This window comes from Ziziphus jujuba, chromosome 11 (assembly GCF_031755915.1).
Source record: "Ziziphus jujuba cultivar Dongzao chromosome 11, ASM3175591v1".
Taxonomy (NCBI): Eukaryota; Viridiplantae; Streptophyta; class Magnoliopsida; order Rosales; family Rhamnaceae; genus Ziziphus; species Ziziphus jujuba.
The window spans coordinates 2,890,859-2,904,878 of NC_083389.1; positions in this window are offsets into that span (position 1 = coordinate 2,890,859).

Genomic DNA, 14,020 nt, shown 5'->3' on the forward strand with positions numbered 1-14,020 from the left:
TCATTTCAATACCATAAAAAACTCTTCAATGGTTGAGAATTGTTTTCATCTTTCTTATTCTCATTTTAAAATATAAAATGTATGAAGTAATAATTAAAATATATAGCTTCTTGATAATTTTGCATGTAATTATTAATATATCAACGATAGAAACATTTAAGGGTTAGGTTTGCATGTATCGAATACCATCAATATCAAAATTTTGAACCTTGATTAATAGAAAATATATTTCCTGCATATCTTTCAATTTTTGTCTATGTTATAATTTTTATCTAATTTGTAATATTTATACAAATATTGAATTTATTATTGTAAAACAATATTAATAAATAGGTAAATTTGTAACTTGTAATACTAATTTTCCTTAAGAATATGATTGGTAGAATTGTCTAATGTAATTTTTTGATATTGTTTGTTAAATGTGATTTTTTTTTAAATTTTTATTTGCCTAATTATTAGAAGACAATTAAAAGTTAAAAAAGAACTATCAATAATATTAATGTTGCAAAAAGTTTTACTAACTATCACTAATATTTATAAAAGTTTTTTAAAAAAACATTAATGAAAAAATCATAGATATTTCCAAAATTTCTATGAAAAATTATGAAAATTTCATGGAAATTTTGAAAATATCCTTGGAAATTATGGATTTTTTTAACCAAATTGTGAACTATTTGATATGGATATTATGATAAAAATTTCTATGCAAATTATGGAGAAATATCAAAAATTTCGATAAATATTGTGGAAATTATATCTGTTTCTACTTAAGAACTAAATTTTTTTAACTTGCTTAAAAAATCATAATTTCACGAAAATTTCATGAAAAATTTCAATAGTTTAAACTATAATGTATGGTAGGTGTGAAAATTTTGCTGAAATGAATTAATTACCGAACCTAGCTATTGGGCCGAATCCAGAGTTTTTTATTTGTAAGCATATACACTAAGCTATTTTCTTGGTACATACTTAAAAATATAGTAACTAAGCTAGCACATCCAAGGCATGGCCACTTGCGGTCTGTTCACATCTGGCCGAATTTTCAATGGCACTAGACAGCTTATAACATATAATGGGCAGCACCATGATTGATCTAGTAGTACTGAAGATGTTCCATACCCACCAAATGTTAGCATTGGAGAGCGGCGGTCATTTCTTCATCTCAATGCTGATTAATCATTTACTCATGCATCAGGGGGCTTCATCTATAATGGCATGAATGATAATAGAAAATCGATTCAATAGATTGTGGCATGCAACAACACAGTCAATGTTCCAAAAAATCGAATAACTATATAATTAAGCTAGCTAGCTTGTATATATTATATTTAAGTTAATATTGTATCAGTTTACTTTTCTGTCTGTATATATATATATATAAAATCATGCATGCATGCAATTAGCATTTAGATTTATGGTCACATGATCATATGAATATATGCTATTAGTTTTATGATCTTTCAAATGGAATATTATTAGATTGTGTTATCCTTTCGTTTGCAAATATTTAGAGAACCAATTTTTCTTATGTATGTTACCAGGGGTGGAACCTTACGGGCAAAGATTTTTTTTAAAAAAATTAAATTTATAATAAGAAATTGTAATATACAACATTTGATCGTAATGAAAAATAAAAATAAAAGCCATATATTTTAAATTTAACAAAACCATATAAAAAATGCACGTAATATAATAACTTATTTAAAATAATTATCCAATTTTTCTTTTAAATTTTATAAGTAACATATCATTTTATTTTTTTATAGATTATTTTTATTTTATTTACATGTAATCATTTTATAAATACATGTAATCATACAATCGTCAATTGAAAAAGTGTTGTATCTAATTTTAGATATGAAAACAAAAAGAAATTATCAAAAAAAATATATATCTTTTTTACGTTTTTTCTTTTTTAACAAAGATATGTATAGATCATTATTTTTTTTTATTGAATAATAGAGATGCATAATGTTTAGTTCCTTAACCACGGTATGTATGTATGTAATTGATATTTCATTAAATAAAAAAATATCATTTTAATATATTTTTATTCATAATATATATCTATATATTATTTAAAATAGTATAAAATGTTAAATAAAATTGATTTGATAAATTATTTATATTTATAATTTAAAAATTATAAATTTGAAATATGAGAATGAAGGAGAAAATATTATAAATAATTAAAAGGAATACAATGTGAGAGGGAAGAAAATTCTAACATATTTTCTTATTTATATTTATAATTTAAAAATTATAAAATTGAAATATGAAAATGAAGGAGAAAATATTATAAATAATTAAAAGGAATTCAATGTGAGACGGAAGAAAATTTTAACGTATTTTCTTGGACGCTACTCACCACACCTCACATGTATGCACTCCATTGCCCCTTTGGAACTTCATAATTTTAACATATTTTCTTGGACAATACTCACGACACCTCACATGCTTGTACGCCATAGCTCCTCTGGCACTAATTTTAACATAATTTTTCAATTTAATTAATCTTAGTATCATATTTTATTAGCTAGTTTGTTGATGCAACCATCTTGAAAAGTTATACAAAGTAATTAAATTATTTTACCATGCAACTGTCACCTCAAAAAGTATTGTATCTAATTTTATATATAGAAACAAAAAAAAAAATTATCAAAAAATGAAATGTATCTTTTGTACGTTCTTTATAGTTGGTTCTTTGTTAAGAAAGACATATAGATCATTTTGTTTTTTTTGAATAATAAAGATGTATAATTTATGGTTGCTGAAACAATGTATGTATGTACATAATTGATAGTTTAGTAAGAAAGATATCATTTTAGTATATCTTTATTCATAGTATGTATACTCATTGTTTAAAAATAATATGAAGTGCCATGATATGCATATTATCATGGCCTTTTATGTCAACTTTATCATATATTGAGGTTGCCTAGCTGATTCAGCAATAATTAATATATATGTATGTTACTATTACAATTTATGATATGTCAACTCTTTTATGATTTGCTATAGTCTTTCAAATGAAATATTATTAAATTATATTATCATTTGGTTTGCAAATATCTAGAGAATTAATTCTTTCTATGTATGTAGCTAGGTGCGGAGCCTTGTTGGCCAAGATTTTTTTTTTCAAAAAAAAAATTACAATAAAAAATTGTAGAATACAACATTTGAATGTAAGGAAAAAAAAAATAAAATAAAACCCATATATTTTAAATTTACCAAAATCGAATAAAAAATACATGTAAAAAATATAATAACCTATTTAAAATAATGGAATTTTTTTTAAATTGTAAATTTAAACTATGATGTATGGTAGGTGTGGAAATTTTGCTGAAATGATTTAATTACCCCACCTGGCTACTGGGCTGGATCCATAGTTTTTTTTATTTGTAAGCATATACATTAATATATATATATATATATATAAGATATTAATATAGTAATTAATGGTCAATCACTTTCGCTTCCACTTATTTATAGCTATATGTCATGTGCCTAACTCATGTACAATATGCGACACTAGCACAAATTTTCTATATATATATAGATGTAAATATGTAGTTTTGACAGACAACAAACAATTGAGATATTTTCTTTAGTACGTACTTAAAAACTATGGTAACTAAGCTAGCAAATCCAAGGCATGGCCACTCGCGGTCTATTCACGTCTGGCCAAATTTTCAATGGGCCTAGAGAGCTTATAAGGTATAATGGGCAGCATCATGATTAGTTTGGTGGCATTGGAAATGTTCCATACACACCAAATGTTAGCATTGGTGAGCGGTGTTCGTTTCTTCATCTCAGTGTTGATGAATCACTTGCTCATTTGTCAGGGGCTTCGTCTATGATGGCGTGAAAGATAATGGAAGACCAACCAATGTCCCAAAAATAAAAATATACTAAACTAATATATTTCTTACTAAAATATCAATTATATATGTACATATCTCGGTTTAGCAACTATAAATTATACATCTTTGTTATTCAACAAAAAAAAAAAGTATCTATAAAAAAATAAAATGATAAGTTGTTTATAAAATTTAAAAGAAAAATTGGAAATTATTTTAAATTATTGCATGTATTTCTATATGGCTTTGATAAATTTAAAATATATGGTTTTTATTTTTATTAAAAGAAAAATTGGAAATTATTTTAAATTATTGCATGTATTTCTATATGGCTTTGTTTGTTAAATTTGAAATATATGGTTTTTATTTTTATTTTTCCTTACGATCAAATGTTGTATATTACAATTTTTTATTGTAATTTTTTTTTTTTTTGGGAAAAAAACCTTTGCCCTCAAGGCTCCACCCCTAGTTACACGCATAAGAAAAATTGGTTCTCTAAATATTTGCAGACCATAGGATAACACAATTTAATAATATTTCATTTGAAAGACCATAGCATATCATAAAGTTGCCATATCATAAATTGTAATGGCATCATACATACATACATACATATTAATTATGACTGCATTAGCTAGGCAGCCTCAACATATGATAACATAAAAGGCCATGATAATATGGATATCATGACATTATTCCACACACAATACATGCATGCATGTATGCTTATTACTTATATATATATATATATGACTAGTGCCAGCTGGCAACCTAGTTGTTGCTTTTGAACTTTAGCAAGAGTACTGCCTAAATTGAAGAAGGTAATCAATTATGTGTATTATTTCATGTATTTAAGCTTTACAAAATTGATAGAATTTATAGAGGTGTGGTTTTGAACAAACAAGGAAGCTAGTTAACATCTTCCTATGTTAGACAAAATTCAAAAATACTAAAAGAGGTGAACTAATGTCTTAAAGGCATTTTCTGTCAATGGAAATCTTGCAAGTCTTATCATATCAGAAATCTCTTGACTTAGAAAGTGAACATTGCTGTTTTGATGATTGAGCAATCGTAGCTATGGATGAAGTTGATGCAGTGGATATGTTTGTGTTTGACTTCTCTTCTTCTTTATCATGCCCCTTAAAGCTTGGAGAAGGTGCTATATGAACTCCAAGCTTATTCCTGAATAGCTAAAATACTGCTCCTGAAAGTGGATTCATTTGTAAATTTGTAACTTGTAAGCATGAAAGGATATAGTGACTAATGAGCTGCCCAATTGCTACTTTTTCTTTGATAAAGTGGTAGTCGATCTGAATGTGCTTCGTTTGTCCATGTAAAATAGGATTAATGGTTGTGTGTAGGGTACTTATATTGTCACACAGTAGGTGAGGTCGTCTGTATGGAGTTATGCCAATGTCTCTTAGCAGGTAGGTAAGCCACCTTATTTCTGTCGTTACTGTTGCCATAACTCATTATTTAGCCTCAGTGCTGGAACAAGCTACTGTTGGTTGCTTCTTGGAGGACCAGGAGATGAAATTTATGCTACGGAAGATACAGTAGCCACTCGTGCTTCATCTTGTGGTTGGACAGCCTATCCAATCAGCATCGCAGTATCTTATCAAGTTCAAGGAACTTTGAGATAGAAAATGTAAACCATAAGTGATGGTACCCTTGAGATATCTTAGTATTCTTTTAACTTCTCCAAGATTCAACATGGTGGGTTCTTGAAAGCTTTGGCAAGCATGGCTAATATTATGAGATATGTCTAATATAGTGAAGGTAATGTATTGCAGGCTACCAACAAGCTTGCGATATTCAGTTGCGTCAACAAAATCATTATCATTTGTTTGAGTTGTTGTTTTGACAGTTAAAGGTGTTTTCATGGGAGCTACTTCAAGCATTTTTGCAAGAGATAGAAGATCATGCCTATACTTTATACATGTAAAAAAAGCCCCCTTGAAAATACTTTGCTTCTAGTCTAAGAAAATAATGTAGTTTACCTAGGTCTTTAATGGCAAATTCTACACCCATTTTACTAACCAGATCATTGATAATGTTACGGTTATTTTCTGTATTAAAAGATCATCTACATAAATTAATAATAACACAACAATATTAGAATTTTGAAACATAAAGATTGAAGAATCAGCCTTGAAACATATGAAGAATAAAGAAATTAAAAATTGAGAAAGTCTATCAAACCATGCTCACGGGGCCTTTTTAAGGCCATACAATGATTTCCTTAGAAGACACACATGTTAAGGATGAGATGAAGAGCTGAAACCTAGAGGTTGTTACACACAGATAGTTTCTTTAAGTTGGCCATGAAGAAAAGCATTCTTGATTTCTAGCTGCCGAATTGTCTGCCTATATGTAATAGCTATAGATATAATCATTCTTATAGTGGTATGTTTGATTATAGGACTGCATGTTCCCTCAAAATCTTGTCCTTCATTCTGGGTAAAGCCTTTGGCTATGAGACAAGCTTTGAATCTATCTATGGAACCATCTTCTTTATACTTGGTTTTGTACACTTATTTCGAACCAACAACATCGGTTTATTATCATGCAAGGCTGTGAATTCTTCTTGCATAGCTCGAAACCATTCAAGACTTTGAAGGGTTGATTTTAATGTTTTTGGTTCTACCATTATAACAGCAATGCCATTTGAGTTGCTAGCTACAAGTTGGCCTTTAATTTTTGTGTTGTTATCATCTTATGTGTGTTTGTGTATGGTTCAACAGTTTGTTCATCTATTGTCATGTCCACTGTAGCAACAGGACAATTAGAGTGGTTGGAAGCTAGATCAATTACTGCTGTATTCAACTGATTTGTAATGTTTCAGCTGTTATTTGAGAGATATTATGAGACGTAGTTGGTGCAAATTCATTGTTTACAAGTGCTAGAGTTGTTTAGAAGGTTTGGTCTTCTTGGTTTGCATGTGTTACATGGTATGAGTTTTCAGGTTTGTCTCTTGGTTCACTATGTGTATTATACATATGGGAGTTGAATTTCTTGGAGAAGAATCTGATATGGGGTTCCATGGTGTGATAAGTGGATAAAGGCAACATTATGTCGTGTGTCTTCTAAGTTGTTTTTTGGAAAATTAACAAGCTCACACTACACGAAAATTGAGATCTAGTGACACTAACTTAGTGATGGTACAAAACAAAAGCACCTAAATAAATGAAACCGCGACGCTGAGGCAAAAGAGTCAGTTAAAATTCCATAAATATACGACGCATTCAAAAACTGTCGAAGTGAAAAGGTCACTAAAAAGAAAAATATGGGACGCTGCTTTTCGACGTCGCTGAATATGTGTTTGAAAAGCATCGCCTTTAATACTATGCTTATATTTTATCTGAATTATATTGTTTAAATGCTAGATTCATGCAAAATGATTAACCAACCACTTATCTATGTTTACATAATCACAAACTTTAATTATATGAATACTAAAAAATAGATGAAAATAAGGGACGTTTATAATAGAAAATGCGTCGCTTAATATTTGATATGATAAAAAAAAAATTGAAACTCCTTAATTTAACAAACAAATTATTTATTATTACAAAAATAAATTAAGTGGAAATTGCAAACAAAAAAATTGTAAACATTGCCCCGAAATTTATTTTTGATTTTTTGTTTCAAGTACAACATATTTGCTATTAAAATTTACAAGTCTGTTAAAAATAATTTTTTCAAATTAAGGTAATAGGCAACACATTCACATATAACCGCGTCGCCTGTACCTCCAATCATAATTTTTTTTTTTGGTTTTTTAATTAGTTCTTTTATTATTCATCAGCAAATAAATACTGAAAATATTTATTAAAAATGTGAAGGATAAATTCTAAGGTGGTTGTTTAATATTTTTGTTTTTCAAGTCAAGTTTATTTGCTTATAAATTTGTAAATCTCTTAATTTTTTTATTTTCTTTTCACAAAAGAAAACAGACGACGCATTACCTTAAAAATGCATCGGCTGTTTTATGTGTTAATTTTTTTTTTATTGTTCATCTTCAAATAAACACTTAAAATGTTAAGAAAAATTAATAAGCTGGTTATATTGCCTAAATATTTTCACTGATTATTTGAAGTTGAAAAAAAATCCTTTTTAAATAAAAAAAAAAAACAAAGAACAGGTGATGCTAAAAGAAGTAATTGCGTCGCCTATTCCTTAAAAAAAAAAAAAAACAAAAATACAATTTAAGAGATCTGCAAGTTTAAACAGAAAATCAGTTGTACTTCATAAAAAATTATTTAAAGAAAAAAGAAAAAAGAAAAAAGAACAGGCGACACTAAATGAAGTAATTCCATCACCTGTTCCTTTTTAAATAAAAATATAATTTAAGAGATTTGCAAGTTTAAACAGAAAAAAAATTGTACATGAAAAATAAAATAATCGAACAACCACCTCAGTTATATTGCTTAAATATTTTCACTGCATATTTGAAGTTGAAAAATAATCTTTTTTAAAGAAAAAAAAAAAAAAGAACACGCGACGCTAAAAGAAGTAATTGCATCAACTGTTCATTTAAAAAAAAAAATGAAAATATAATTTAAGAGATTGGTAAGTTTAAACAGAAAATAAACTGTACTTGGAAAAAAATTTATTTAAAGAAAAAAAAAACGAACAGGTGACATGAAAAGAAGTTGTTGCGTCACCTGTTCCTTTAAAAAACACAAAGAATAGGCGACGCTAAAACGAAGTAATTGCATTACCTATTCCCTTTTTAAAAAATAAAAAATAAAAATACAATTTAAGAAATTTGCAAGTTTAAACAGAAAATAAACTATACACGAAAAACAAAATAATTGAACAACCATCTAAGTTATATTGCTTAAATATTTTCACAGATTATTTGAAGTTGAAAAAAAAACTATTTAAAGGAAAAAAAAAAAAACAAAGAACAAGCGATGCTAACAAAAGTAATTGCTTTGCCTGTTCCTTTTTTAAAAAAAAAATGAAAATACAATTTAAGAGATTTGCAAGTTTAAACAGAAAATAAACTGTATTTGGAAAAAAATATTTAAACAAAAAAGAAAATAAGAAGGCGACGCTAAAAGAAGTTATTGCATCACCTGTATCCCTAAAAAAAAAAAAAGAATAGACGACGCTAAGCCAAGTAACTACATCGCCTGTTCCTTTTTTTTTTAAAAACAAATACAATTTAAAAGATTTGCAAGTGTAAACAAAAAATAAATTGTTATTGGAAAAAAATTATTTAAAGAAAAAAGAAAAAAAAAAAAAAGGTGATGCTAAAAGAAGTTATTGCGTCGCCTATTCCTTTAAAAACAAAGAACAGTCGACCAAAAAAAAAAAAAACAATTTATAAGATTAGCAAGTTTAAACAGAAAATAAACTATACTTGGAAAAAAATTTATTTAAAGAAAAAAGAATAAAGAATAGGCAACACTCAAAAATGTTATTGCGTCGCCTGTTCCCATAAAAAACAAAGAACAGACGATGCTAAACGAAGTAATTGCATCGCCAGTTCCTTTTTAACTATAAATAAATAAAATTACAATTTAAGAGGTTTGCAATTTTAAATAGAAAATAAATTGTACTTGGAAAAAAAATTATTTAAAGAAAAAAGAAAAAAACATGCGACTCTTAAACAAGTTATTGCGTCGCCTATTTCCTTAAAAGCAAAAACAGGCGATGCCAAATGAAGTAATTGCAGCACCTGTTTTCTTTTTTTAAATACAAAAATATAATTTAAGAGACTTGCAAGTTTTAGAGAATGTTTAATATACAAATAGGTGACACTTTTTTTAAAAAAAGGGTCGCCAAATAAAGAAATAGGTGACGCATTTTCCAACAGCGTCGCCTTTTCTTTTTTTATTTCCAATTTTTTCATTTGTTTCCAATTTTTTTATTTCTTACACTCTAAAGGAATCACCACACCACCAGCCCAAATGAAATAAAATCAGATAGAGTCATGCCAAGAATTGAACCCAGAACCTCTTACACTTTCAAGGAATCACCACACCACCAAACCAAACGACTTAGGTGTAATAATACAACAAGAAATAGCTAATATAGTTTTAGACGATGCATTTTTTAAAAAAATAGTCGCCAAATAGAGGAAACGATGATGCATTTTTCAATAAAAGCATCACCTTTTCTTTTCTTTTTTTTATTAATTTTTTTATTTACATGTGTACAAACCTATAAAAAAAAAAATTAGATAGGACCATACCAAGAATTGAACCCAGAATCTCTTACACTCTCAAGGAATCACCACAGCACCAGACCAAATAACTTGGATGTAATAATACAACAAGAAATATCTAATATAGTTTTAGGCGCTGCATTTTTTTAAAAAAGAATCGCTAAATAGAGGAAAAGGTGATGCATTTCTCAACAAATGCATCACCTTTTCTTTCATTTTTTTTTTCAATTTTTTTACTTACACATGCACAAATCCATTAAAAAAATAAAATCAGATAGGGCCATGCCAAGAATTGAACCTCTTACACTCTCAAGAAATCACCACACCACCAGACCAGATGACTTAGATGTAATAATATAACAAGAAATAAATAATATAGTTTTAGGCGATGCATTGTTTTAAAAAGTGTCGTCAAATAGAGCAAAAGGCGACGCATACCAAATGACTTAGATGTAATAATACAACAAGAAATAGCTAATATAGTTTTAGGCGATGCATTGTTTAAAAAAAAAGTCATCAAACAGAGGAAAAGATGACGCATTTGCTTCTTCTTTTTTAATTATCTTTTTTTACACGTGTACAAACCCATAAAAAAAAAATCAGATATGGCCATGCCAAGAATTGAACCCAGAATCTCTTACACTTTCAAAGAATCACCACACCATGAGACCAAATGTCTTAGATGTAATAATGCAACAAGAAATAGCTAATATAGTTTTAGGCAATGCATTTTTTTAAAAAAGAGTCGCCAAATAGAGAAAAGGGCGACACATTTTTCAACAAATGCATCGCCTTTTCTTTTTTTTTTTTTTCAATTTTTTTATTTACACGTGTACAAACCCATAAAAAAATAAAATAAAATAGGGCCTTGCCAAGAATTGAACTCAGAAACTCTTACACTCTTAAGGAATCACCACACCACCAAACCAAATGACGAGGAGGTAAAAATACAACAAGAAATAGAAAATATAGTTTTAGGTGATGCATTTTTTTAAAAAAAAAGAGACGCAAAATAAAGAAATAGATGATGCATTTTTCAACAAATGCATTGCCTTTTTTTTTTTCAATTTTTTTATTTATATGTGTACAAACCCATAAAAAAAAAAATCAGAGAAGGCCATCCAAGAATTGAACCCAAAACCTCTTACATTCTCATGGAATCACCACACCACTAGACCAAATGACTTGAATGTAATAGTGCAATAAGAAATATCTAATATAGTTTTAGGCGACGTGTTTTTTTAAATTACAAAAATACAATTTAAGAGAATTGCAAATTTTGAAGGATGTTTAATATAAAATAGGTGACGCTTTTTTAGAAAAGGGTCGCCAAATATAGGAATAGGTGACCTCTTTTTTAACAAATGTGTCGCCTTTTCACCCAACCAATTTTTATCTTTTTTTTTAATTTGAAAGTTGTTTTTAGTAATTTTTTTTAATTTGTAGATGAGCAATCAAAAAAACTAATTGAAGATAAAAAAAAAATAAAATAAAACATGGAATAGGGGACGCTTTTAGATGGGATTGCATCGCCTGTTCCTTCAATTTTTTATTTTTTATTTTTATAAAAAGTAATTTAATAGACTTTAAATTTTTAAAAACTAGTAAGCTATCATTGAACACAAACACATGAAAGTTAAGCTAATTTAATATACTTATATAGATAAATTGGTCAATAAATGCTTGTTGAATTATAATTCTATATTCGGTACCATATCTCAAATTAGGTCTTGAGATATTTTATGTCTCGTCTATACTCATATATGTGAATAATTGAGAAGAGTATTGACAAAACTATTTTCTGTTTTTAGATCAATGGAATTTATGTTCATTGGATTGCTACAAGAATATATTTGTAGATGAACAATTAAAAAACTATTTAAAGATTATTAAAAAAATAAAAAAATGGAACAACCGACACTTTTCGACCATAATGTATCGCTTGATTCTACAATTCAAGAACGGGTGACCTTTCTTAAAGAAAATGCATCGCCCATTCTCTCAATTAAAAAAATAAAAATTCTAGAAGACATGCAAATTTTATAAAGAATAAAGGTGTACTTGAAAAAAAGAAAAATAAATAGTAATCTTCGATATTTTGCTTCGCATTTTTAAGAAATATTTTTAGTGTTTAATTATAGATGAAAAATAAAAAATTAATCAAAGAAAAAAAATGAAATTGAGAGAAAAGGCAACACTTTTAATTGTAAATGTGTCGCCTGTTCTCTTAATTTAAAAAAAAAATATTTTAATACTTGCAACTTTTAAAAGCAAATAAACTGTACTTCAAAAACAAATTAATAGCTATTGAAAAGGAAAAATGAAAAGTATCTGGTAACGTTTTTTGCTTTTTATGCGTCCCCTGTTCCATCAAATTAAGGAACTAAAAAAAAAAAAAAAACTTAAAATAGGCAATGTTGTCTGTTATAAATGTGTCGCTTATTCCATTTTCTTTTTAAAAAAAATTAAAATTTACAAGATTTTACAATAAACTTTACTTGGAAAACAAAATAATTAAACTCCCACTTTGGTAATTTTGTTTCACATATATAAGAAATATTTTCAGTATTTATTTTTAAATGGAGAATAAAAAACTAATTAAAAAAAATAAAGATATTGAGGGAATAGGCGATGCTTTAAGATGTAAATGCGTCGCCTGTTCTCTTAATTAAAAAAAAACAAAAAAAGAATCCTCAAAATGGTCGCCTTTTTGCTATTTTCTGAAAATTTTTTGCCCCTTTTCAAATTTTTATGCGTGCCTTTGAATCCATTTTCTTTTCTAAAACTACATCAAGTACACTACCTAATAAATATTAGATTTGGAAGCAATCTAAGAGAGATTTGAAGAGTAGGATATTTCGAGTTTCATTTTTCATTTCCCTACGTTGCCGTTGGAAGCTGGGTTTTTACTTTCTTTGTCTCCATCATTTAGGTGAGTTTCTTTTTTCTTTGTGGTTGGCGAAGACATGTGGTGGGTTGTTTTTTTTTTTTTTTTTTTTTCATTTTAACCGCAGGTTAGGTTCGTTGGGTTTTTTTAATCTTGCTTTTGTAGATATTTTGTTTGTGATATTGCTTGACATTGTTTTACTAAGTTCAACAAGCATTTTATGTTGAAGATCAACTTGATTCAAGGTGGTTTGTTGTTTTAACTTTACCACAACATCGTACTTTTGTTGAAGAAGATGTTCTTAGATATACTGCGATGGCTCACAATCCATTTGTCATACAGTTGCCACGTGTCTATGAAAATGATAATGAGGATGAATGTGAGAGTGGCTATGTTCGTAATAACTGTGAGGTGATATGGATAAAAAAAAGTATCTTCTAAATAAATTGGTACGTAGATTTATTACTTATGTTTTAAGTAATATTTATGACATTTATTATTATTTGTTTAATTAATTTTCTGATTCGCTTCGTTATGAGTTTTCCACTTTTAATTAGAAGAAATGTGGCTCACCAAATCTTGAGAGCAATGGTAATATTCTTTAAATTTTCATTTACTAAATTACATAATTGAATAATAATTAATATTTATTTATTTTGCATAAGTGTTAATAACATTTTTAATTTTTCCATATGCAGTATGAGGGTATAATATCGTCAACAAGAGGACGTTAACTTCCATCTAAATGAGTATACGTTCATGGAAGTTTAATTGATATTGAATTTGCTTTCGTACATCCAATAGTTTACCAAATTATGTAAAAATATGTTAAAGATAATATTTAATTTATTTGATAATTATTTTGTTACGAAAATATTTATTTAAAATTTTTGTATTCTAATTATTTTGGATGAAGCTAGTTTTAGTTTTTTTGTATTTTAATTATTTTAATATTTTTACTGTTTTAATCAATTTTCAAGAAAATTAAAATAAGCAAATTAAAAAAAAATAAAGGGCGACGCATTAAAACAAACAACGTCACCTAACATATTGGATGACGTTGTTTTTCCACCTTTAGTGACGTTTTCCGAAAAG